At 45.8% G+C, this 26568-nt stretch overlaps 1 protein-coding gene across 13 annotated transcripts in view; it reads right to left on the reverse strand.

Annotated features, from left to right (window-relative positions):
- L (zinc finger protein Lobe) overlaps positions 1–26568 on the reverse strand; it is a 287693-nt gene that overhangs the window by 177959 nt on the left and 83166 nt on the right. For 2 of the 13 annotated variants that reach the window (XM_070530684.1, XM_065426787.1), the window contains one exon: positions 3611–3646. The exons of 9 other annotated variants lie outside the window; for them this stretch is intronic. The gene's annotated coding sequence lies outside the window, so the exon portion shown is untranslated. Of the gene's footprint in view, positions 1–751; positions 857–3610; positions 3647–26568 lie in introns of all 13 variants that reach the window. 2 more of the 13 variants (XM_070530682.1, XM_070530685.1) reach the window with 2 other exon arrangements.

Below are 26568 nucleotides of genomic sequence, written 5' to 3' on the forward strand. Positions count from 1 at the left end.
ACTTTAACTAGGGTCTTCGAATTCAAATATTTAGATATCCTACTAAGAAACGATAGGTCAAGGTCGAAACACATTGATGTCACCTTTAACAAGTCCCTTCAAAGACTAGGTTACTTAAATCGTACATCGTCTTGCTCCTCAAGAAACTAAACTTGTTACGTATAAAACCCTCATTCGCCCCATCCTCGAATATGGCTTCGTTGTATGGAACCCATACAAACACGGTGGCGTCAAAAAATTGGAACCAGTTCAAAAAAAGGCAGTGCGTTTTGTTTGTAGGAGATATGACAAGGAATTTTTGCCGTCTAAATCTCTTCCCCTACTTTGTTTCACTCCTCTTGCAGAGCGCCGCAAACTTGAATACCTAAAATTCCTTCACACGTTAATCAATTCTCCTCGCCTCTCCTCTATCACTTTTTCCAAACCCTCATGTACGAGGAGTCACCATGCTCTAAATATCTTAGCCTTTTTTTGCCCGCACTGATTCCTTTAAACACAGTTTTTTTCCATCAACAATTGAAGTCTGCAATTCATGACCGGGCAACATTCGTCCACTACCACTGAAACAATTCACGCAAGCTTGTTTATAAATGTTTTATGTTTGTTGTTCATCTTTTTCCTGCAATAGTCTCATTGAGGCTGCCGTATTAATTAATTAATTGATTAATTAATTACTTAATTAATTAATCATGGAACAAACGAATCTGAACGCCGCTGAGAAGCTGAAATGCAGCCATCCCATTCAGCTCACCCGCCTCAAAAATTGTGTGCCTGTGACAAAGGAAGAGACGTGGCTGTCCTTTGCTCTGATGATTCAGCTGCCACCGCCGCTGTGCCGCTTCTGATCACTTGAAAACTACAAATATAAACAAAGCAAAATTTGGTAACCACGTATTCATTAGCACATTGTAACGCAATATTAAATAGCTAAAACAATTGTGAGCACACACAATACATTACATGAAACGCAACTGTTAAACACTACTCCATGTAAGACAAAGAGCAAAACGAGAACAAGGTAAAAGCGGGAGCCAACGTTTCGACAAGTGTACTTGTTTTTTTCAAGGCGACATATGCTTTCCCTCGGTGTAGTATATATAGGTAGGGTTCTTCTAAAGGGGAGAGGGGGTGAGGCGGGTGGCCGAGGCAACGATCGATGGAGTGTTAGTGGCGAGGGTGCCGAATTAAAAAGAAAGGTGTGCTGTTCAACGTCGGTGGTGGAATGTGAGGTGGCGCTGTGTGTCAACCGGTCAACGTCACCAGCTGACACAGGGCGCTACCTGACATTCATCCACCTACATCACGCCGACTGCAAAAAATGCACCTGAAGTGTCCATACAACTATTATCGCAATGAAACTAAAGTTATGTTTGTAGAATTGCGGAACATGAAGTGCACGAGACGCCTAGCGCCTTCCCTCAGTTGGTGTCCACTCGACGCTGCGTAACTGAATGGGCACCGCAGTTAGAAAGGGAAGCTCTCGAAAACACTCCGTTATTAATCAGGCTTTGATTGATATTTGAAGAAGACCCATATTTAGAAACATATTCGGAAAGCCTGAGCACTATGGGAATAACACTCCAGGTTACCGAGGAGTTTGATTATTTCAGTGAGGTCCCATTGAAATTTTTAAACTGCTCAGGAACACGCGCAGTGGGATTATATGTATGTATGTATGTATGTATGTATGTATGCATGTATGTATGTATGTATGTATGTATGTATGTATGTATGTATGTATGTATGTATGTATGTATGTATGTATGTATGTATGTATGTATGTATGTATGTATGTATGTATGTATGTATGTATGTATGTATGTATGTATAAAGAGCACAGCAGAAACGGGGGACCCATTTGTGTTAATCACAACCTATGAAGCTAGGAAAACATAGGGGAATTTATTCGTTGTTTATTAATTGAAGTGTAGAAATTATAAGCTAAAGGGAAATGGAAGTGGACGTAACAACAACTTTTGTTAACCATTACCTTATAATGTCTGCACTTTATTTAAAGAACTACAAATAAATTCCGTTATATATATATATATATATATATATATATATATATATATATATATATATATATATATATATATATATATATATATATATATATATATATATATAACACTTCTTCCAAGAGATTCGTCGTATCTTTCCTGCATATGTTACGTGAAGTCCTGCGCGCTGAACTGTGAAGAAACGCCCTATATATATATAATACTTTTTATGTTGCACCAAATTTTTAAAAATTGCCTATGGCTGATAGCTCAATTCTAACCCTTGAGCTGAATTCCTCGATGAGGTGGCCATTACTTCTACGAGAAATGAAAATGCTTTATTGAATAATTAACATAATATAGATACACTAATTAACTTTTAAAGTAATTACATTATGGTCCTTATTTCAATCTACGAATTATAACTAGTGATCTTGTAAGGCATAACGACTTGGAATGAACTCTGAAGATGGCGCCGGATTCGAGATATGCACAGTCAAACTTGCAGTAATAATGCACGATTGTTCCACTTACTTTTATTGCGATAGCAGTTATACGCCGCCGTCATCGCCGTAGACTCAATTTTCCATATAAAATCCACGTGCGGTAACATCGTGGCCTCACGCCGTATGCTTGGGTGCGAGGGAAAGCGTACGAGAGTGAGCCGAGCGTGGTGGCTCGATTTCGCGCGCGCATGGGATCAAGGCGGGAAGGAAGCGCGCCATCTTCCATCGCGCGCAAGGCACTGGGAGGGACGGTTCTACTCTGGCGGCGGCCGCGTATACCTTAAGAAAACGGTGTTATGAGTTGAAGCACAAAAATTACTGGACCACCAATGCCACCATCCGACAGAGTGAAAATTATTATCTCGAAGCCGGTGTAGTTCTGAGAATTTATTACAAGTTCCATAGCGGGCCACATTGATGAATTCTGCAGCATTATTGAGAGGGTAGCAGTCGTCGTAACAAAACTAAGTAAGAAATATAGATTAAAGGCAGTACTAGGCTACGCTTCAACCTCCAGTCTCGATGATGAAGAAATAGAACAGTTTTATGAAGATAGTGAACTAAGCATACTGTAGCCATGGCCGACTTCAATCAAAGGGGGGGGGGGGGGGAGGGGAACCTTGACCGCGCGCCGCATGCTGTATGTGCGAGTGAAAGCGTAGGGGGGGGGGGGATTGGTGGGCCGACGATGATGGCTCAGTCTTGTGTGCGCAAGGGAGAAAAGCGGGAAGGCGTGATGCATCGCGCGTGATGCATGGGGGGGAGCGGAAGGAGGGGGGGAGGACTTAGGATTCTGTGATCTGTAAATCTGTGATTGCCCAATATATTTATTTGCATTGTTTCACGCATTATATACAGTGACTTTAGCTTAGATACGTATATTTATTGGAGAATTATACGTTTATTTAAGTATCTTCTTGCGAGGTTTTGTGTTTACGTGCAGTGAACTGTTTCCAATTACACTTTTATGCCCTTTATCAATCTGTATCTTGGATTTTGTATATTCCATTGTATCTTCGCACTTCTAATGCATATTTTGCAGGACGGCTGGTTTCTATAAGTGCTCTCTGTTCCGACTATAATTTCGGTGCAATTACTCACATATACGACCGGTGAGAGCTGCTCCTGCGCAATACACTGAAACGAAAGACAGCGTCATTGAGATTTTTCCCTCGTCGTTGCCTATGTATAAATATGTAAACAAGGTTCTTGAATGACAAAGTTTCATTAAGATATTTGTCCTCAACTGCTTCATTTCATGACCTTTACATTTTAATCAGCAAAGAAGCGGCATGCACTGCTTTGCTGGTTTGGAAATGATACAGTTCTAAAGTTCGTGGGATATTTTCTTTACTTATTAAATAGACAAAAAACATGGCAGCATTGATATCAGTTATTTCTGGCACCATCTTTTGAGACATACGAATGTATTCTTTTATGAAAAAATACATATTTTACTTCTCTTGACATTGCGTAGCGTTCAAGAATTCCTTTGCAGCATATTTGGCAAAGGCATTGCAGTTAGTATTCATGTATTTGATCCCTCGACAAATTCGATAAGGAGGAGGCTGAGCTGCAATGTGAGCCCCCCAGAACGAAATTTCTGGCTATGCCACTGTCCACAGCTGCCTTGTTTCTCCACAAGAAAATCGGAAAGTTACCTATCCAGAAAGGGATCAGGCAAGGAGATAATATTTTCTATGCTATTAACTGCATATTTATAACAATTATTCAAACTATTAGATTGGGAAGCCTTAGAGTTCAAGGAGTGAGGATCAGCGGCGAATATCTCAACAGCCTTCGGTTTGCAGATGACATTGTCTTGTTGAGCAACACTGGTCACAAATTTCAGCAAGTCACTGAGGACCTTAACCGAGAAATTGTAGAAGTAGGATTGAAGATAAATATGCAGACGACAAAGGTTATGTTCAATAGCCTAGCAAGGGAACAAGAATTCATGATCGCCAGTCAGCTTCTAGAGTGTGTTCAGGAGTACGTTTATCTAGGTCATTTGCTCACAAGGGACCCTGATCATGAGAAGGTAATTGACAGAACAATGAAAATAGGTTGGAGGGCATATGACAGGCATTACTAAATACCGTCGGGGAGCTTACCACTGTCGTTGAAAAGAAATCAATGTCTAACCACTCCGTACAGATGGTTAACCAGCGAAGCTGAAACATGCGGCCCCCGTGTTTATCCCTGGGTTAATTCCAACGGTTCACTAAATGACGGCTTGGTAAGCAGCCGGATCCTCGGTACGCAGTTGTTGCTTGAGCTCGGCTGCACGAGTATGTTCTTATGCCCGGGCAGCAGCATCGGCACAGCGTAGACAAACTCGTTCCCGGTCCTGCGGTTCCGCTAGCGGCGGTGCCGATCGAAAGATGCCTGCTCCTCAGGAGTAGGTATGACGCGTGGCCTACACACTTCGTAGCTGGAGAGAAACTACTGCGCGCGCTCGGCTGCGACAGAGAGCAACGACGTCACTACTGGCGCAGCCAATCGCGTGCCTCTCTTCCTTTTTTCTATCGCGCATACGCATAGAGTTGTGCCGTAGGTGTTTTCGGCGTACAGGCGACAGACGGATGGATGGACGGACGGACGAATCGGATAGCCATATACAGCATCGTTGCAAAAAAGGGACACTCATTGCATTCTACCTGTGCTAACATACTGGGCAGAAATTTTGTGTTTAACAAAGAAGCCCGAGAGCAAGTTAAGCACCGCACAAAGAGCGATGGAACGAAAAATGTTAGGCACGCGTTCTAAGAGAACAGAACAGAGCGGAGAGCGGTGTGAATCAGAGAGCAAACGGGGACAGCCGATATATATTTGGTTTTAAGAGAAAGAAATTGAGCTTGGTTGGTCATGTATTGCTTAGGCCAGATAACTGCTGGACTATTATAGCTACAGAACGGGTGCCAAGGGAGCGCAGTCGAGGACGGCCGAAAATTAGGTGAGATGATGAAAATGAAGAAATTTGCAGACGCAGGTTGGAATCAGCTAGCGCAAGACAGGGGTAATGGAAGATCACCGGGAGGCGCCCTCGTCCAGCAGTGGACACACAAAGACAATGACGACGATGATGATGATGTATTATGGTCGTGCGTGTGCGCGTGTATATGTGCGTAGTTGTCCGTGGATGTGAGTGCGGGTCCGCTTGTGTGTATGTCTGGTGTGTTAGTGTGTGCGTGTGCGTGTGTGTGCGCGTGTATGCGCGTGTATGCGCGTAGGAGTAAGATTAGTAAGATAGAGTAAGATCTATGTCGATTACTTTAAGAGGCGGGTATTGCTTATAATGAAGACATTACAATGGTCAACGGTGATTTAGAAAACTGCAGCAAATTAAGTTATAATTAATGTCGATGCGTCACGAAAGTGAAAGCGAACAGTATAATACTAAAGGAGTAGGAGGATGGTCCTAGCTACAGGCGGATCTAGCCTCGCTGAGGCATGTACGCAATTGTTCCACCGGAGCGTCACCTTTTAATGCGCGGAGATCAACATGTACGCTGATAAACAGTTGATCGCAGCACAGAGGTAGAAAGCTACCAGTCGACCAAGTTCACTCCGCATCCAAAAAGACTATCTGCTGCATTAGCCGAATGGTGACGATTAGCATAACTTGCTATAACTTGCTAAACTTCACCACTCATTAAATAAGTCGGCATCCTTAAATACCTTCACGATGAGGCGAAACACTTCTCTCCAAAAAATCGAGTGTCCGTGTGGGAAGATCAATTCCTTCACGGTAGCGCATGGAGCAACTTCATGCTTCATTTCGTCAAGGAAAGTCTTGCGCTGTCCCCCGAATTATGAACATTCCAGCAAGTAATGATTTATGGCACGATAAACGTGCCAGAACGAACACGTTGGTGAGGGCCGCAATCTTATTTTGGGTAGCCACGCCAGCGCTTGAAAAAACAGTGTAGTTATGACTTGATCACCTAAGTCCCCTTGATCATGCAGGACCGACCGGTATGGTGGGAGTGAAAGTGGTTCACGATGGTCGTCTCTAATAGTTGCTGGATGTGCTGATGTTTTGAGGCAATCTCACGGTCCGTCTGTCGGTTACTGCTCGGTGCACGACACTGTCAGTGTATTCATTTCCAAACACACCGACGTGTGATAAAATAGGCTGGAAGTCCTGGAGAAATTCTAAACTGCTTAGCTGATCGATGCTGCGTAAAGGCAGCTGCAGTACCTGGAGTGCTAGCTTGCAGTCCGATAACATCACTACCCTCTGCACTGGACAATACTGGGCAATATTTCTTATCTTATCCTAAATCTTTATCCAAGACTCTTATCCTAAATCTTGACTCAAAAAAGAACACAGGCACTGATGAGATTCCGCACTCATTTCTCTTGCGTTGCTCCTTATGGACTTGCAAGTTCCTTACCATTATCTTTAAAAAATCCTTGTCCTTTTGTGCAGTCCCAAATTCATGGAAGATTGCTAAGGTTCTCCCATAATACGAATCTGGTGACAAGCGCACTTTAACAAATTATAGACCAATTTCATTAACGTCCCAATGTGGTTACTGGAGCATATCGTTTATAAACATATAGCCGGGTTTCTTGAGTCTAACAACATCCTGTCTGCTTCTCAACAAGGTTTTAGAAGAGGCCTCAGCACAGCTTCACAGCTCGTAGAATTCCCCCACGACATAGGCCAGTCTCTCGATGTCGGTGACCAAATTGACGCTTTATATATTGATTTTCCAAGAGCTTTCGATACAGTAGTTCACATCAAACTCTTGCATTAACTTGAAGGTATTTTAGATAACTCTAATATTGTGAACTGGCTATCTAGTTTTCTCTCCCAACGGTCACAATATGCACTTTTTAAATCTAGTAAATCCCCGACAGCAGGTGTATCCTCAGGGGTACCACAAGGCTCCGTGCTCGGCCCTCTCCTGTTCTTACTTTATATAAATGACCTACCTCCCTTCTATTATTTCCTCAAAAATCCGCTTATATGCCGATGATTGTGTCATATACCGTGTCATCAAATGTCCGTCTGATCACGTCGCTCTTAACACTCGTTTCGAAAGGTTTTGCGGCTGGTGCAAACGCTGGCAGATGACCATCAACTTCAGCAAAACTGTCCTTTTATCATATTCAAGGCGTCGTTCTATATCCCATATTACCTACTCCTCTAACAACCAAAGCTTAAACAGAGTTAACCAATATAAATATTTGGGAGTTCCTTTTTCGCACGATATGTTTTGGTCTTCGCACACTGAACTAACATGCAAAAAATCTCTTCGACGCCTCGGTTTCTGCAGCTCACGCTCCGATCCGCACCAAAACACACTAGACTGTTAACCTACACAGCCCTAATACGTCCAGTATTAGAGTACGCCTCGATCAAATGTAATTGCCATTATAAAAAGGACGTCAAATTGTTAGAATCAGTACAGAAAAAAACTGCTAGGTTTATCTGTCGTCGTTATGATAGATATTTTTCACCCTATTCCAACCTTTCTAACTCCAGAAATCACACTCCAGAAACTTCGCCACTTTGATTGTTTGAAGTTTTTGCACAGTTATGTAAGTTCACCACGTTGTTCTTCTCAGGATTATACTTCATTTTCAGCCCCCTCAAATAGTCGTCAATATCATGCACTAAATATTGTTCCGTATAGTTCTCGTTCAAACTTGTCTTTGTACAGTTTTTTCCCTCGTACCATACAGTGCTGGAATGCTTTGCCCGAGAATGCGCGCGAATGTCCTTTAGATGAATTTCTTACTGCTATTTAAAAGTTGTATTGTGTATGTGAAATTCATTGTTCTTTTTCCTACTCCTGCTATAGCCAAATGTTTGGCTACGGTATGTACAAATAAATAAAATAAATGAATTTATGTTTGCGCAAGGCAGCCTCAATCGCTATACTTTCGCTTACCGTCGCAGAAAAAACCAGCTCAAGTCAAGCAGCCCATCAGGCTACCAGGGACGGTATCACGAAAGCTGAAGAACTAGCCTCTCGTTGCACGTCAGCAGAGCCATGGGTGAGTACTTGTACAGGTGGTGTCCATGAGTCTTATCTATTTGCTCTAGCACTAAGTACCTGGCCTTTGCCGCCGGTGCAGGGCGTTGTAATACCAAGAATCTTCAAATGGAATTCCACAGACTGAAGTTACCACGGCGACTCCATTCGCTCTCTGCTTCGCGAAAATTGAGGCCAAGAGTTCTAAGGGTACCGGGAACGAGGAAAGCACGTGATTCTGTTCGTTTTCGAAGGCCGCTGGAGCAGAGCTCTTCCATTGTCTGACTCTGTCAGGTGCCAAAGCTGCACCAGTGGTCTGTGAGAAGCGAGCAGACGCAGAGGCAGCGATCGGCACTCATAAATAGCCTTTTCATTCGCAGTTGCGCCTAGCACCCCAATAATAATTTTGAGGCGTTTCCTGCGTAGAGATTCCAAGATGATGTACAGGGTTTTGGATGGCGAGGTCAGATGTAGCTGATAAAGCACTTGGTTCACCACCAGGGCTGTGTGTGGCTTCATCACTGACATCGATTCTGCGAATCAGGTTGAGACGCAGAACAAGGGATGAAACGATTTTATCCATGAGCCACCGTCATTGCATCCTGTAGTCGAGCGTCGCACTGAGAAAACGCATTTGCTTTGTTTGCTTTATTTGTAAGCCTCCGATGCTGATTCTCAAGTTCGATGCACTTCGGCGCATTCCAAGAAAGAGAACAAAGCCTGATTTGTCCATTTACATTTTTAATCCGACTGTCGCCAGGTAAGCCTGCGGGGCGATCGAGGCCTTTCTTTTGGTGTAATATTGCCAGATGCTTGTGCTTTTAACAGCTGAACCGAAATGACAAATGTCATCAACACATATGCACACACAGACGCATTTGTACGCTGTCTTCAGCGCCTAGAGTCGGCCAGCCATTGCAACATTGAACAGTAAGGGGGACAGGACACTTACTTGGGGCACACGTTGTGAAACTGACCTCGTGTCACTTAACCTCGTTCCTGATTTCACTTGCATTGATCTGTCGCTAAAGAACGCGTGCACAAAGCACGAAAGATGGCCTGCCACTTCCATGTTCAGTAGTCAAAAGATGATTGATCTCTGAAGCACACAGTCATATGTCTTTCGTACACTAGGAAAGACTGCAGCGGAAAGTCCGAAGGAGTGCTGACGCTCTATGTGGCGTAAGTAATAAGTCTAGGACGCCGTCTTGTGCACTGAGCCGCTGGTGAAAACCTTTCATAGACGACTAAGACTTTTCGATGCGCCAGCCACCATGTTAGTCTCACGCACGCGACCTTCTGCATTAATTTTGATACGCAAGAAGTATCGGAGATAGGTCTGCATGAAGTTAGACGCGCTCGATCTTTGCCAGGCCTAGGGTATTGTAACTTCCCAGGCCAGTTTCCACGATGATCTTAAAGAATAAGTGCGTGAAAAGACGTAGACGAGAAAGAGAGAAAAGACAAACACGGATGCTACTCGCAACTAACAGTTTATTTCCAAAGAAACAGAATAAGTAGAGAACTACGCTGAAAGGAGAACAAACACCGTCTCAAGTGCTTACGAGAAAACTAAAATAACTTACACGTGGCGACAGCAAGGCTGGCTAATCAAGAACTGATTTGCACAAAATCCCGAGGGTAAGACACTTCTGCCTGTGACAAAGCTATCGAAGGTTGGCTGATGCATCTGTCACCTTCCAAACACATGTAAAAGCCTTCCATTATTTCCCTTGTTTTTTTGCGCTCTATGCCTGTACAAAATCTACTTTTCTATTTATTCTACTCAGTTTTCTACTTTTTCTGTTTCTTTGGAAATAAACTGTTAATTGCGAGTAGCGCCTGTGCTTGTCGTTTCTTTCTTTCTCGTCTAGGTCTTCTTTCGCACACTTTTTCGTTATAATGGAACCATACAAACTCGCCCAGCTCTCACTTTGGATGTTCCACGATGATGTAAGATCACCTGCTTCGAATGCGTTATTTAAGGCAAGCAAATACTTTCCCCCCTCAAGTTGCAAGTTCGCAAGCATTAGATTTGTAATGCCCTCGGGTCCTGCTGCCCACAGTCGACGACGGCTGTCGATGGATGGATTGATGGAAGGAAAAACTTTATTGACAGTCCTGAGATACGCGATTATCGCGAATTGTGAAGGGTGCGTCCATGTCAGAAGGGATTGAAGGTAGAAAAAAAAAAAACTCCGTTTGTTCTACACTCTAAGAAAAATCCCGGGGAAAACGGGAGTAACTGCGCCGTTAGTCCTAAAAAGGGCGCTTTCGTCCCTCAAAGGACTAACTGCATGAATGTGCGTGCCGTGTGCAAATTTCGGAGAGTAAGTGTTTAGTCCCTGCTCGGAAGGAGAGCAATGGGAGGACGAACGGCAACAGTTAGTCCCCATGCACTTCGCCGTTTTCGTCCGTGTCATGGAGCGATGCGGCGAAAACGGTATTGTCTATAAATTGTGAATGGTTCGAAGTTCGTGCATTGTCTATTGAACTACATGCAAAGCAGCACCTTGCCTCTTCGTGAGAAAATGACGTGAAATTTAATACTGGAATGTGAAGAGGCATGCCCATCGTGCGCACCCCATAAATGAGCGATACGCATTAAACGCGCAAGTCATTGATCGACGGTTAGATTTTCTTGGTCAATAGTACCTAAGTTCCTTCCGTTCCAAGGAGATTGCGAACTGAAGCGATGTGTAGCTCAAACGGGACACGCTAAGCGACAGAGGAATTGCCCTTCTCTGTCGTCTTCGGTGCCCCGTTTGAGCTCGCTACACGTATACATGGCGTAGTGCCTCAGTTTAAATCACCCTAAGAATGCTCGGGCTGATTTCGTTTCGCAGTCGCTTATGGTTTCAAGTACACTCAACGTTAGGGTCTCACTGCATAGCTTGCACAAAATACGGAGTCACTTCCATGTTGCCGCACTTGCGTTCCCTGCTTCACCTTGTCTAAATATCCCGTGTTGTCAACCAAGCGGCGTGGTGAAGTGGTTAGAGTACCTGACTTCTGAGCGAGGGGACGTGAGTTCGAATCCTGCTCTCGGGCACGGTTTTCTTTTTCAGCTCATTTTTTTAATTAGGGTATAAATGCCTAATTTAACTAATTTCACTTCTGCGGAGCATCGGAACGAATTACCGTTACTCCCTTGAGGACCATCGGGCAGGGGCAACTGTTAGTCCCCGAAGTAGTAAGCGCATGAGGAGTAACAGTTCATCCCATGTCAGTTCGTCCCCAAAAGGACTAATGGTTGTGGCAAATCAGTTAGTCCCCAAAAGGACTAACCTCCCTACCCCTTTTAGTCCTTTTTTTCTTAGAGTGTACCAAGTGCATAAACATCCGCGATATCTGGATAAACAAGACAAGGACTCGTTTTTCTGTAAAGAAAAACCGGCTAAAGGCTTTAGTTGATTGGAAGTTCTGTCGAGACTGCTGACCACGCTCCATTTCCTCGACGTCGGTATAAGAACACTCAGTCTCGCATAAAAAGTAGCCCACTGCATACCCCGACGATTATTCGTGTGTCGAAGAACGTCTTGAAGAACGTCTTCAAAGACCTTACTTTTGATTCGTTGCCTTTCGGTTGTTGTTCTTTTCTTCTTGCAGCAGCCAAGATCCACAGCTTTAAATCCGCCGCTAGGAAATAGGAAATATTCGGGCAATCTAACTGTGGTCATTGCTGCATGTTTGCTTGCCAGCGTGTCTTAAAACATATCTCCAGACACAACTGCAAGATGTTTCCTGTAACGGTCCCAATTTGTACCATAACCAACTCTGGATATATTTACGTAGAAGCCAATGGCATTGATAAATATGGGAAAGTGGTCGCTTTCCATTCAATCTGGCGCAGTGTTCCATTTTCTCTGAGTATCGCATGCATTGATAAATCAGTTCCGCTTTTGGACGCAGGAGGTCTAAAAAATGTGAGCCTATCGTCATTCGCAACCCATAACTACAGTTTGTCGATCCTGTCCACCAGTTGACTTCCACGGGAATCTATGCAATATGTCACTCCAATCTTGTTCAGCTATCAGAAATTCTGATACTAGCACCAATTTCGAGGTATCCGCCGAAGATATGTGCTGCCGAAATACACTGGCTTTCCAGTTACTTTCCTAAAAGCCTCCCTCGTGCACCGAATGATAAAACTGACTGCAGTGCCTGTGTTACTTTGCGGACGGGTTTCTCGTCACTGGGCCTAATGTCAGGATTTCCGCTAACTGGATAGAACTGAGTTATCGTCCTGGTTTAATACTGCAGTCACAGTACGTTCCCTGAAATGAAGAATTTTGATAAATTAGCTTGTACAGGTCTAATTAATAATCAACTGTCTGTCGACCAATTAATGAATCGGTTCGTGTAATCCATATGCAGACGCTGGATTACTAACTAACCCCATCAGAAAACCTGGAGAAGCTCGCCATGGCCGGAGCTATAGCAGTTTACCGCTGTAATCGCACTTTGGAAAATAACAGAGTCGGTTATTGCGACATTTGCTGCTACATCGTGCCCTTCAGAAATCAAAGCATGGTCTCTTGTCTTTAGATTGAACCTCCTGCTCCACGTCCCTTACAACGCCGTATACGCTGGAGATTCGGTCATGGTGCAGACGTATTCTTTTCTTTAAAATTTTTCTTTGGTTGGCGTAGTGCCCCGGGTTTTGTCTACCTTTTTACCATAGTGCAGATAGTTGCAAATCTGGATTGCGCTGTTGCACATATGGAGAGGGCCACTCTAGTACCGACTGCATTGCCCAAAATGGGAAGTGCTGCCTCTTTCAAGATGCACACTCCGCGGACTATCCGAATTCTCCCGTTCATATGCAAGAAACCCAGGTGCTCGAAGTTATTGACAAAAAGAGGTGCTCTGGGAGAGACGCTATGATGATTGTCAAGGAGAGAACACACGGATACTCTGGAGTTTCTGCACGTCAATTTTTCCACAGCTGCGACCTTTGCACAGACAGTTGAAACCGCGGTTGAAAAGGCAATGACAAAAGCGGTGGATCGACTAGTCGCCAGCCCCTCAGAGTACTTACGCCAGTTAATCAGTACTCAGATGGCTAACATGGTAAATATAACGCCCTCTCATCCTCTTGTAACTTGTAAGCTACCAACTTCAGAAGAAGTAATCAATATCAACAACAGGGGTTCGCTTCCCTCAGATGACAGCCGCGAGGTATCTAAATCTTCGGTGAGTACTTGTACGTCTCTACTGACATTGAACACGATGCTCGAGCTCAAGAATGTAGCCCGGTAACTATTAAAACGTGCTTCTTCCTTGTCGCTTCAGATTAAGAACAAAATGTATCCGCCTGATGAGGTCCTCAAAGAGGGTATTTTGGAGAAGTTTGTTGCTATTGCAACACTATCTTCACCAAGGATCTTTAAAAGTATTGTAGTGAAACTGTCGTTCAAATTTTGCAGCTTCCACAGATTTGTAGAGTCTCACTGCTCAATTAAATAGATATGTAATCATTTTACAAGAAACTTCGCTAGCCCCCCAAAAAATGTTTATCTAAATAATTATAGTCTTTTTCATTTAGATTGGTCTACAAGAGGTGGTGGATTACTTACGTTAGTATCAACCAGAATTTGCCACAAAGCAAAGACAGCGCTGACACTTCTGTCTCCTGAATTTGAAATTCTAGTAGTAGCCTTAAGTCTACCTTGATGTCGTTCATTTTTCATCGCCAATGTATACTATCCTTCAGGGGTTCACGACACACGGTCTCTGGATAGTGTAATCGCTACTAGCGGAAATGATTTCATATTGGCGTGTGACTTCAACTCAAATCATCGGGCATGGGGTTTGAAAACAGATCCGTGCGGTCCTCAACTGCGGCATTGGTGACAGGACAATAATTTATAAAGTCAAAATTCAGGACACCCTACTTTTGTTAAAGGTTTAGCTATTTCTGCTCTAGATGTGACTTTCTCAGGTTCAGGTCTCTGCATACCCTCTTGGTCGACTGTTGGCTATGCCACAAGTAGTGACCTCACTCTGGTGATTTTTGAGATTATGCACCCGGTAACATACTTAGTGTCTCAGGCGCGAACATACATAAATTACAGTAAATTTCAAAATAATTTGCGGGCATCATTGGCTACCCTATCTGAAGCGAATTCTAAGCAAAAAGCATTAAGCATTTGCTCGCTCTTAGAGGGCTCCCGTAGAAAAGCTGAATTTGAGGTTCACTCAGTTAAAGATAAATCCTCTTCGCTCTGGTGGAATGATGACTGCTCGCGGGATTATAAAAGTAGAATGGCCGCCTCGAAGAAATTGTTACATAAACAGCGCCCGAACAATTGGTCAGACTATAAATTCGTTGCAGGTACACTTCAACGTATTGCATCGAAATCAATATATTAATGTGACATAAAACACTTTGACTTTCTTGCCAAACCTAATAACGAACGTGCACTATTCGGCTTTCTTGGATATAAGAAAATGATTCCGTTGCCCTTAAACATAGAATCCACAGTTTTATCCCCGCAAGACATGATGGAGTCATTGGAAGTTATTGCTTAAGGATTGGAGCATCGCTTTTCTTCTACACTTAATCCCCCTTCGTTGATTTCTCCCATTCATGAGGATTTTACGGAGATATCCGTAGCTGAATTGTCAGATGTCTTAGGGAAAACTCCTACTGCGTCTCCAAGCCCTGATGGAGTGAGTCACTTCGGTCATGTTAAATATATTTTAGTGAAGCAATGAAGGGGGGCTAGTTTGTGGACGTTCATGATTATATCGCGCTTAGTGTTACAGTGACGATTAAAGTGAAGGACAGGACGCGGACGTACGTAGCGCAATGTAAACAGTCGCAAAAAGATCTACTAAACATCATAAATTATTCTGTCAGAGGGGCTTGGATTCCACCGGAATGAAAAATTACAAAGATTATACAGTTACCTGAAAAACCGGGAGAGGGTTACACCTTAACAAGGTCAGGCCAATTGCTCTAACAGAAAATTTTGTAATGTTGATAAAGAGAGCCTTGCATGTTTACGTTACGATTATTATTAACAAGAGAATACTTCTTAGCCCATGTCTAATTGGATTCAGGCCGGGGTGCGCAATATGGCGGGCGCATATTGACCTGGAAAGTCGTATACGATTTGCACGGCGCCGAGCCCAGTGTGTGGCAGTGGTTATGCTTGATATCACCAAGGCATATGATAGCGTTGAACACGGTATATTGGTAAGCCGGCCGCGAGAACTGAAGTTCTGCAAATGTTTACTAGTAGGGATTGCGCAATATTTAGGTGGCAGAGAATTTTATTGCTTTCAGAACGGCTTTTCAGTGAGTACATACAAGCAGGCAAAAGGAGTTCCACAGGGGGCAGTGCGATCTTCAGTATTATTTAATATTTTGCAGAACTCCATCCCATCCCAAGAGGACGTGCATACTTGTGTGTATGCGGACGACATAGCATTCTTCTCATCGGCAAATGACATTCACACACTTTACGAAAACCTGCAAAGGTATTTATCTGTTTTAGAAGACTGGCTAAATTTCATTCGCCGGACTCGAACAAGTGCTCGATGCTCGTATTTCCTTTGAAGGACCCATTGCATATATCTCTGTCGTACCAGCTCGATATCATTCCACAAATAGATGCTGTCAACTATATTGGTGTCATATATGACGACACTCTTTAATGGCGCACTGCAGCAAAGTGCGTTCGAGCGGTGGGATTATCACGTAGACTGATCAACAGTCGATCAGGAATGCGCAAGGCTACCTTGTTATCAACCTACCGTATGCATGTACGCCCCGTCCTGGAATTCGGGTGTGTATTCTACTCTGGGGCGCCTGCCTATAATCTTCACCCGCTTGTCCTTCTGGAAAAGCAGGCGTTAAGACCCTTTTCAGGGCTACCTTAATTTGTAGCAAATGCTATTTTGTATCTGTAGAAGCATGAATTCCTTCTCTCGTAAATCGGTTTCGCGTACTTGCTGCATAAACATTTTGAAGGGCGTACGAATCCCCAATAAGACGTTGTCAAGCAGTATTTATTTCTCAAGTATGTTCTTCGATGTACATTGGCCTCGATTCCATACACCTCGCTATTTTTGTACAAACGCTTCTCAATCTGTTGAACGTTAGAATCAGAGAAGTAAAGCCAATTCGCTAGGGGAAAATTATCTTCACGTACAATTTGATGATGTTTTTACAATTAAGGCAAAACACCTACCTTACCTAATGTTAAGAGATGCTCTACAAGATCATTTAATGAAATTACAAACAAATACGGTCATAGCGACTGATGTCACGCATAACGAAGAAAATTGTGGTATTGGTATACAGAGAGTATTCTCGATTGGCTATTTTCCTTGCGGCTTCCAGACTTTGTACCAATCTTGCAGAATTTTTAGCTTCTGGCCCTTCGTTAATTAAGCCCATCAGTAGATTATGCAGTCATTGTAACTAATTTTTGTCCTTGTGTACTTCACTCACAGCATCTAAGGAATCTCAGGTTTTGAGAGTGTCAAATTATTAGTTCTAAATGAAACGGCTGATTCATTGGTGAAGGCGTTGATAGTTGGCCCAGCCATTCAAATCCTCCCTACATCAGCCTTTATCATAGCTGCAATACTTCGTAGGCAAGTGACGCTTCGAGAATTCTCTGTACCATCTATAATAAATTACGCGGATTTTAAACACTTATTAAGCCCCTGGAAAAGAACTCTTTGCCAATCTAGAAAAATAGAAGTAACTATTAGTAGGCATCGCTGTCGCATACCTTCTTTAAATTTTTATTTATGCAGGGCTGGTGATCTTCCACCAGGGGGCCGAGTGGAGCGGACGCGCTTCGCATGGGCTGCTGCTTTTATCGTGAGTTATTGCGGTTAACCTTAACCAACCTTCACGATTTTGTGCCACTGAACTCAACAAGGCAATCGGCATCGAAAGTCACCAGAATTACCACGGTGAGTGGATTTGTTTACCTTGACGCACCGAGCAACGAGCACCTCGGCATATTAGAACACCGTTCTCCGAACGCCGCACGCGCCCCAGGAGCGGGCCCGCGCGGCCTCGCGAGCACCGAGAATGGCAGGGGAAACGAACGGCAGTGCTCACGAAATGGACATAGAGAACAATAGCCAAGACTCCACAGCGGTCCAGAGCAACATGGAATTCGATGAGAACAGCGGCAAGACGCTGAGTCAAGCTGGCCCATGGTTCCAAGCAATCAAGGCAAGAAAAAACAAGAAGGCGCCGAACGAGGACCGCATACAAGAGAGAGGAAAGCAAGGAAACCCCCAGAACCAGCAAGGAGGACTGAGCGCGAGGAGCAACCCGAGAGTAGAAGCAAGCATGCAAGCCACCAGCAACCACCAACGGCAGCAAGATCAGGGAAGCCGAACCAACGGCAAGCCACCGCCGCGACGCGTGACGCCACCGCTGCCAGAGAATGATTACAAGGTGGTATACCGACCAAGAACCGGCATGAAACTGTCAAGCTGGCCGGACGAGAAGATCACCGAAGGACTTGCAAGGGCAAGTGGTTCCCCTTTCAAAGAATTTTGCGCGAACGTAACCATCCAAACGCAGTGGAAGCAGAACCTGATAATTGCCAGCACCGCAGACGAGGACTACGCACTGAAACTCGGTTCCATCAACGGCATCGAACTTGGGGCGGCCACATACGAGATGACGCCGTACATCAAACCGCTCCCAGGAACAGTACGTGGAGTCGTGCACGGCATCACTGCGTGTACGACGGAGAAACGACTTGCGGAACTGCTGGCAGCCAACAACTGTGGCATCCTGCATGCGAGGATGCTCGGCAAATCCACCTCAGCAGTTATCACCTTCGAAGGTCCGCACATCCCTTTCTATGTGAAGGTGGCCGGCTCGTACACACGTTGCCGCCCATACCGCAGATCGGTACAGTATTGCAAGGCCTGCGGAGAAATCGGCCACCGGCAGGACGTATGCCCCAACCCAGACAAACACATTTGCAACAGGTGCGGGGTGCAGAACCCACAAACAGATCATGATTGCCAGTTGCAGTGCAAACTATGTGGGCTACCTCACGAGACGGCAAGCAAGGAGTGCGAGAAAAGGCTCAAGCCAAGACCCCCACCCCTGTACGTGAGGGAGAGAAGTAAATCAAGAGGCCGACAACCACCTATAACAAGGGAGACAAGTTCAAGCTCCACGGAATATCGAACAAGTAAGCCACAGCAAGAACAGCAGAAGATCAGCTGGGCGGAAGTGATAGCCAGTTCCAAGTCGACAACCGACCAATTTCCCTCACTGCCGACACAAGAGCGAAATTCGAGATACGAGGAAACCATCGCCTCCCTCAGAAAGCAAAACGCCGACCTGATGAAGCGGAATGAAGTGCTCATGAAGCGTCTAGAAGAGCAAGAAGGACGTCAGGAGGAACGGGACAAAAGAGCTCAGGCCAGGGAACAAGCCCTGGAGAGGAAGCTCCAACATCTCATTGAGCAATTGCAAAAACAGCAGACACCGACCATAACGCCAACGCCACCGAGGGAACATACTCCCCCGATAGAGGACCTAGAATCGGGAATAGAGTACAAGGTGAACAAGGCCCGAACCGAAGACAAGACCGAACTGAGAAATGAATTCCGAGCCGAACTGGCTCAGGCCGTCGACACCATAAGCAAGTCTGTGGCAGCCACCGTCCAAGCAGCCTTACAAACGCTCCGCCAGGAGATCACCCAGATGGGCAACGAGCTCAACCAACGCATCTCCATCCTAGAAAGGGAAAAAGAGCAGGCAAGGAAAAAGCCAAAATACCCCATCAGAGAAGCCCAGATGAACGAGACTCTGGGAAGCCAAGATGGCGAATAAAATAGCAAAGAAGAAAGAAGCGACCGAAACCCTCAAAATTTGGCAGTGGAATTGCAGAGGAATAAATCGGAAACGGCAAAATTTACTGCACCTATGCACCCTACACCAACCTGACGTCATCGCTTTACAGGAAACAGAGACAAATAATATTACGATGCGTGGCTACAAAACGCGCATTGCCCAAGGAAGGACCAGGACCGCCGTCCTCATCAAGAAGCACTACACGACGCAGCAGCACGAAATCAACCACAGAATCGAGCACACTCTGATTGAGCTGGTTCCTCCCAAGAAAACCCTGCACAGCCTCTACATCCTGAATGTATACAGTCCTCCGCGCGACACACTAAAGGACTTGGACAAGTTACTGAGAGAAGTGAAGAAAGTCACCGACGGTCAGAAACTTCTCGTGGTGGGCGACTTTAACGCTCCACACGTGGCTTGGGGCTACCGATCAACCAACAAGAAGGGTATGGACGTGCACAACGCGGCACAACACCACCAGCTGACGTTGTGGACCGATCCTCTAATACCAACTAGAATCGGCAACAGTGTCTCCAGAGACACCAGCCCAGACCTGACCTTCTCCACTGGCTTCAGGCAAGTCGAGTGGTCGAGACTGGACGAGACTCTGGGCAGCGACCATCATATCATCCAGACCGAAATCATGCACCACAAAACCCCTGTGAGATTAGGTCAAGCCAAAATTACAGACTGGCCTGCTTTCCGCAAAGATGAACACCCCAGCAGCCTAGAGAACATCGAGGAGTGGACCAAGAACGTGATGGACTTGGTTACCAAGTACACAAAAACCATCCAACTCACTGCGGACAATCCCGAAGTCGACCCACACCTACTTCACCTCTGGGAGGCCAGGCGAGGACTTTTGAAGAGATGGAAGAAGCAGAAGAGAAACCGCAAACTCAAGATCCGCATTGCCGCAATCTCGCGGCAGGCGGAGGAGTATGCTGAAAAACTCGGACGTCAGAACTGGAATCAAGTGTGCGACCAGTTACAGGGAACCCTCAGCAACCGAAAGACCTGGGCCATTTTAAAGACCCTTCTGGCGAAGACGGAATCAAAAACTGTCACGGGGCAACACATACAAAGACTTATACACAACTTCCAGGGAACCGAAGAAGAAGCGCTCGAAGCCATCACTGCGAAATACATCGGAGACGAGCAACAACGGAAGACGCAGCCAGTCATTCACCCGGAGTACGAGGGGGAACCCAATCCGGATTTAGACCAACCTTTCACCAAGTCGGAGATCGTGGCAGCCATAAGAAATCTCACAAGAAACACGACGCCCGGCAGGGATAAAATTAACAACAAGACCCTCCGTAACCTGGACGACGGGGCGACGGAGAGTTTGCTAAAGTATATCAATGAAAGCTGGGAGACGGGCAGTATACCGGCTTCCTGGAAGCACGCGGACGTAACGATGATCCCGAAACCCGGCAAGCCCATCAACCTACAGAACCTGCGTCCGATCCCTCTTACGTCATGCGCGGGAAAACTCTTCGAGCACATGGTCCACAATCGTCTCTCGCCCTACCTGGAAGAAGGTGGGCACCTGCCGAACACTATGTTCGGTTTCCGGCCTAACCTCTCCACCCAGGACATTCTACTTCAGCTTAAAGAAGAAGTCATCGACGGCCTCAGCACATGCCACAAGAGTGCCATCCTGGCACTCGACGTGAAGGGAGCCTTCGACAACGTCTCACACGAAGCAGTGCTAAACAGCCTACAACATACCAACTGCGGACGGCGGACATACAACTACGTCCGGGACTTCCTGACGGGTAGAACGGCGACCATAGGCCTGGGGAATCTCAGGACCGAGAAGTTCCCAGTACCGCAGAAAGGAACCCCCCAGGGGTCGGTGATCTCCCCGTTGCTGTTCAATATAGCGATGAGGGGATTGCCGAACCTCTTGGAGAACATCAGGGGTATCTGTCACGCAATGTATGCAGACGACCTGACCATGTGGACGTGCACGGGATCGGCGGGCGAACAACAAGACGCCCTGCAGGAAGCCATCGACAGGACCGAGCATTATCTACACCACTGCGGTCTTTCATGCGCGCCGGAAAAGTCGGAGCTCCTGATCCTCAAAAAGAGGACAAGAGGGCGGCCTCCGCAGGACACACCTGACCCAACGTTGACACTAAATAAAGTCAACATACCCAAGGTGGACACACTTCGTATTCTGGGCCTCACTTTCCAGAAGGACGGTGCCGGTCTCGCCGCCATTAAAAAACTGCAAGCGACAGTTATCCAAGTCGCGCACTTGGTGCGAAGAGTGACAAACAAAAAGCACGGCCTGAAAGAGCAGGACACAATCAGATTAATACAAGCCCTGATAATCAGCAGAGTCACTTACGGCACCCCGTACCTGGGTCTCAAGAACAGCGAGAGAGACAAATTGAACACCCTAATACGAAAAACCTACAAGCTGGCACTGGGGCTTCCACCGACGACGTCGACGGAGAAGCTGCTCAGCCTGGGCATACACAATACTTGGGAGGAACTTGTAGAGGCCCACAAGACCAGCCAGATAGAGCGACTCAAGCTCACCAGCACGGGTAGGGACATGCTAATAAGACTGGGCTACCCAGTCGAATATGAGTCTACAAAACAGCGGGTTCCTCTACCCCTGAGGGAGAAGATCACGGTGGCCAGCATCCCGAGAAACATGCACCCTGAATACCACAGAGAAAGGAGGCGAGCGAGAGTGAAAGCTCTACGTAAGGCCTACGAAGGACCAAAACAAGGAGAGGTCCGATACACCGACGCGGCAAAGTACAAGAACAGAGCGGCCCACGCTATCAGCGTGATCAACGGCCAAGGACAAGAGGTAGCTGCGGCCTCGGTAAACACTACAGACATCGACTGCGCGGAAGAAACGGCGATAGCCCTGGCGGCCACTACGGGCCAGCGAGAGGAAGATCTAATCACAATCATCACCGACTCGCAAACAGCATGTAGAAATTACCAAAAGGGCCGCATTTCCAAACAAGCCTTGAGCATCCTCGAAAAACGAGACAATTTTCCTGAACTGTACATTGTCTGGGCCCCGGGACACGAGTCCCTGGCGGGTAATGTAGCGGCTAATGCCGCTGCCCGAGATCACATTCTCCGGGCTATCCCACCAGGTTCACGAGCACCGGTAGACCAACAAGATAGCGTCCCGAAAAGATACGCCGATATCCTGAGCCACTACAGGCTGAGTAGGAGGATCTATCCACCCCCGCATCCCCAGCTGACAAGAGAAGAGGCGGTGATGTTCCGAAAACTACAGACCGGCACATTCCCGCACGGCACCCTGCTACACGCGATGTACCCTACGACCTATACCCACAAATGCGCTTTCTGCTCTAGGCCCAATACCCTCTACCACATGGTATGGGAATGTCAGCAAAACCGATCGACACCGCCCATCACCGGACCAACCGTCGAGCAGTGGGAGGCCCAGCTGACAAGCTCGAGCCCTGAAGACCAGCATCGCCTGGTGAGCAGGGCCAAGTTATCAGCTCAGGCCCACGGCATCCTGGACTAGGGAAGCCGCCCACCTCGGACGATTTTACCGTCGGCTCATTTCTACTAATAAAGTTTATTCCTCCTTATTCCAGGGCTGGTCTGGCACCCTCACCGATTTGTCATGTGTGTAGGGAAGATGAGACCATAGAACATTTTTCTTTAATTTCTTGTCGATGATTTAATAGCTTAAGAAAACAAACCCTAGAAACACCCCTTTGCCTTTTTAGGATTGGACTTAACTCTTCAAAACGTACTTTCTTTGGGTGCCTCTACATTTAGGCAAAATGACGGGAGTTGTTTCATTTTTATGGTTATGATAGAATTTTCATTTCTCATAAAACCATGCAGGCTCTCCAATCTCTATATTTCGATTCTAACTTACTCATTGCAAAATTTTGACCTCTTACTTTTCACTTCGCTTTGACCTACCCGATTCTTAGCCAATCCCCAGAGTGGGTACGTGCCAGTATATGACAAGGATCTACATCGACATCTACAGAAAGGAGGAAGATGGAAAGGAACGAGAGAAATAACAGATAAAATATAAAGGAACGAAAGAGTTCAGGCGCAGACAAGAGAGAGACAACAAACTTTTATTCCGAGCAAGCGCAGTGTGCGCCCTAGGTCGGCGGCCTCCTTATTCCAGGTAGCCGCGGGCCATAGCCATCTCCCGTGCCCGTTCGGTGAAACTGCGCTGTTTCTTCAGGTCCGGGTCTGTTAGCTTGGTCTCCCACTGCTCCTCAGTTAGTGTTTGGATGTCTATTGCGCCATGTTTTCGTTCACATCCCCGTACCATAGGGCATAGGGTGTCTGGGACATCACAGTACTTGCAGATGTACGAGTGCTCAGAGGGTCAAATTCGGTGCAATAAGATACCGTGGACGTAGGTATTGGTTTGCAATTTCATAAGTGTTACTGCTTCTTCCCTACTTAGGCTCGGGTGAGGTGGCGGGTAAGTTCTTCTGCCTCGCCTCTAGTGTTGCAAAATATCGGTGTACTTTTTCGGGACTTCATCCGTTCTTCTTGGCGCGTCCTGTGTGAAAGCCCGGGGAACGTGAACTCGGGCGGAGGCGTCGTAATTCAAAGAGTGTATATATCTGGCAGGGGCTTCTTTGGCGTTTCTGTGACCATTTGTAGGGCTTGCCTGGCGATTCTCCCTTTCCGAATATTTTGGCAAGCTGCTTGTGAATCTGTGAGTATTATTGCTCCCTCCCCACAGGTTGAGATGGCCAAGGACATACATGTAGGCGACGACTTCGGGGTCTGCTCCGAGGCCCGAGCCCCTCCGCAGTTTTCCGAAGGGGCAGGGTCCCCCCCCCCCCATCTGGCATCTCCGCCCTCCCCTACACATGTACACCTAAAATGTCATTAAAAGTGTTTCGTCACACACATCATTTGAGGTTTCTTTTGGCTTGCCTCGACCTTCTCACGCAAAATTTTATTGTGGCTTATAGCCTATTGCATCATTGTTGGTGCGGACGTGCACGCCTTTTAATTCATACTTTCGCTTCCTTTATGCAAATCCTGACAATAGGAGGATAAGCGCATTAGAAGCACTAGCGGTGGATACCTCATCCGTATTTTCATACCTCAACATCATTTTAAATTTCCACTGTAAGCACCATGCACATACACGATATGTTGAAATATACACACAGGACAAAATTATTATATTTTTGAAAGAGAAGGAGGTAGTCAATTAAAGATTATTTCTTAAGGTATGGATAGCCTATGCCTAGAGAATGAATATGTTGCTCTAAGTTCAGCTCGCTTGAAATTGCTTTGTGTGCTTTTTTGACCCCGAAAAAAAAAAGCAACCTGCAGACTTCACTGACCCCTTCGGCAGAGACGATTCTCAACGGCGTCTGAAATGCACGTGCGTGATATATGCCTCAGTATCGCTTCTCTTTCCAGTAAGCAATGCTAACGACTCATTTAAAAAAAATCTTGTCTAGTAATTTGCAACGTTTATTAGGGATGGAAACATCGCCACTTGCACGCAGAGGTCATAAATATATACAGTGTCCCAATTAACTACCGTGCGCCCAGATTTAAAATAAGAGCAATTGCGTTACTCAAAGAAAACCTAGTGCATATTGTTTCCGGTAGAATGAAATACCTACAAGTAATGTTTTCGTTATTGAGGTTTAATTAGGTAATTGTAATTAATTATCTAACTCGAGACGTACTATCCTAATTATGAAGGTATCAATGAGGCATTTGTAGGTACAGCCAAGGGACACCTAATTGTGACATTTTCAGCGACGTGCTAATTGCGTACTAATTTTTTCCGCCTAATAAATAAACCCCACGAAATATGAAAAATACCATGTGACTGCGCTCCCACCCGCATCATAAAGCAACGCCCTCGAATAAGCTCCCTCTGAATTAGCCAGAACGAAATAAAGGAAATAAAAAAAATGGCTGTGGCTTAGGTAAGGTTAAGCCCAGGATGCGAAGCATACTAGCCTTTATTTTAGTTGTTGAACCACTGTTTAGCCTGGTGAACTGCTGTTGCTTGGCTATATTTGGTTCGGCTAGACGAAGAAACAACTCATGCATTACTTCTTCGCCTTCAAGAGTGGAACGCGACAGCGTTCCCGTCGACCCGCCAAGGGGTGTAAGACAATGGGCTACAGGGCAGCGACTACGCGCCCCGCATTGGACGCGGTGAGCGTCGAGCAAAGCAGCGTTCGGCGCGGCAACGAAATGTGCGCCTGAGCAAGAGACGCACGCCTTAGAAACAGCGCGTTTCTAAGGCAACACCGCATTCACTAGAGGCGCTTTTGTACCGCTTTGAAGCGTTGTACTCGTGGCTCAGTGGTAGCGTCTCCGTCCCACACTCCGGAGACCCTGGTTCGATTCCCACCCAGCCCGTCTTGCAAGAGTTGAGCCAAAGCCACTTCTCCTCTGTCGTGACGTCACGGTGTCACGTGATTTCATGGTCACCGCCGCGCCTGAGGAGCTGGGTTGAGCCCTCGTAATATGCTTCGCATAAAAGAAAAAACATCGTGACCGAGCTAATTCCTTATCTGCCGCACCCCGGCTGAAGTAAGACGTCGCGTTTGGTGTTAGTTGGAAACAGTCGTGATATGTGTTTTCTTCGCGTAAATAAAGTGCATGAATGGGCTTTCTTATCTTTCTTTCTTTATTCTTTTTGTCACAAAGCCTATCACCACAAAAACGAATTGACAAAGTCGATGAAGAGGTTTAAAGGCATGTTTTGTTTCGTCCCAGTCACCATGTCTTCATCGAATGAGCAGAAGGAAGACATGATCCTTGCCTTGGGAGCTGCAAATGGCAAGAAGAGAAAAGCCACAATTATACAGGATGTTTCACGTAAATTTTGCCACGGATTTAAAAAAAATCGTTAGCCGCAGCTGAATGAAACTAACAGCATACGGTTTGCTGTGATGTAGTGCTCCTTGGAGTATTTCTTTACATTCCGCGTAATTAGTTAATTAACTAAGATGAATTATGCAATTTTTTAAATGTTAGCTTTAGGGCCAAGTGCGTTTTCTTGCGTTGTATAAGGGGTTCAGGAACGACCGATACAGTTTTTTGTGGCAACGTACATCCTGCGTGGCTATTTTTGTTCGGCGTTTAAGGAAAGCCCGCGAAATATGAAATAAAACCATGTGACTGCGCTCGTGCGCTATTGTATTGCAGCGCTCTTCAACCGTGCGCCGAGGCTA

This window comes from Dermacentor albipictus, chromosome 1 (assembly GCF_038994185.2).
Source record: "Dermacentor albipictus isolate Rhodes 1998 colony chromosome 1, USDA_Dalb.pri_finalv2, whole genome shotgun sequence".
Taxonomy (NCBI): Eukaryota; Metazoa; Arthropoda; class Arachnida; order Ixodida; family Ixodidae; genus Dermacentor; species Dermacentor albipictus.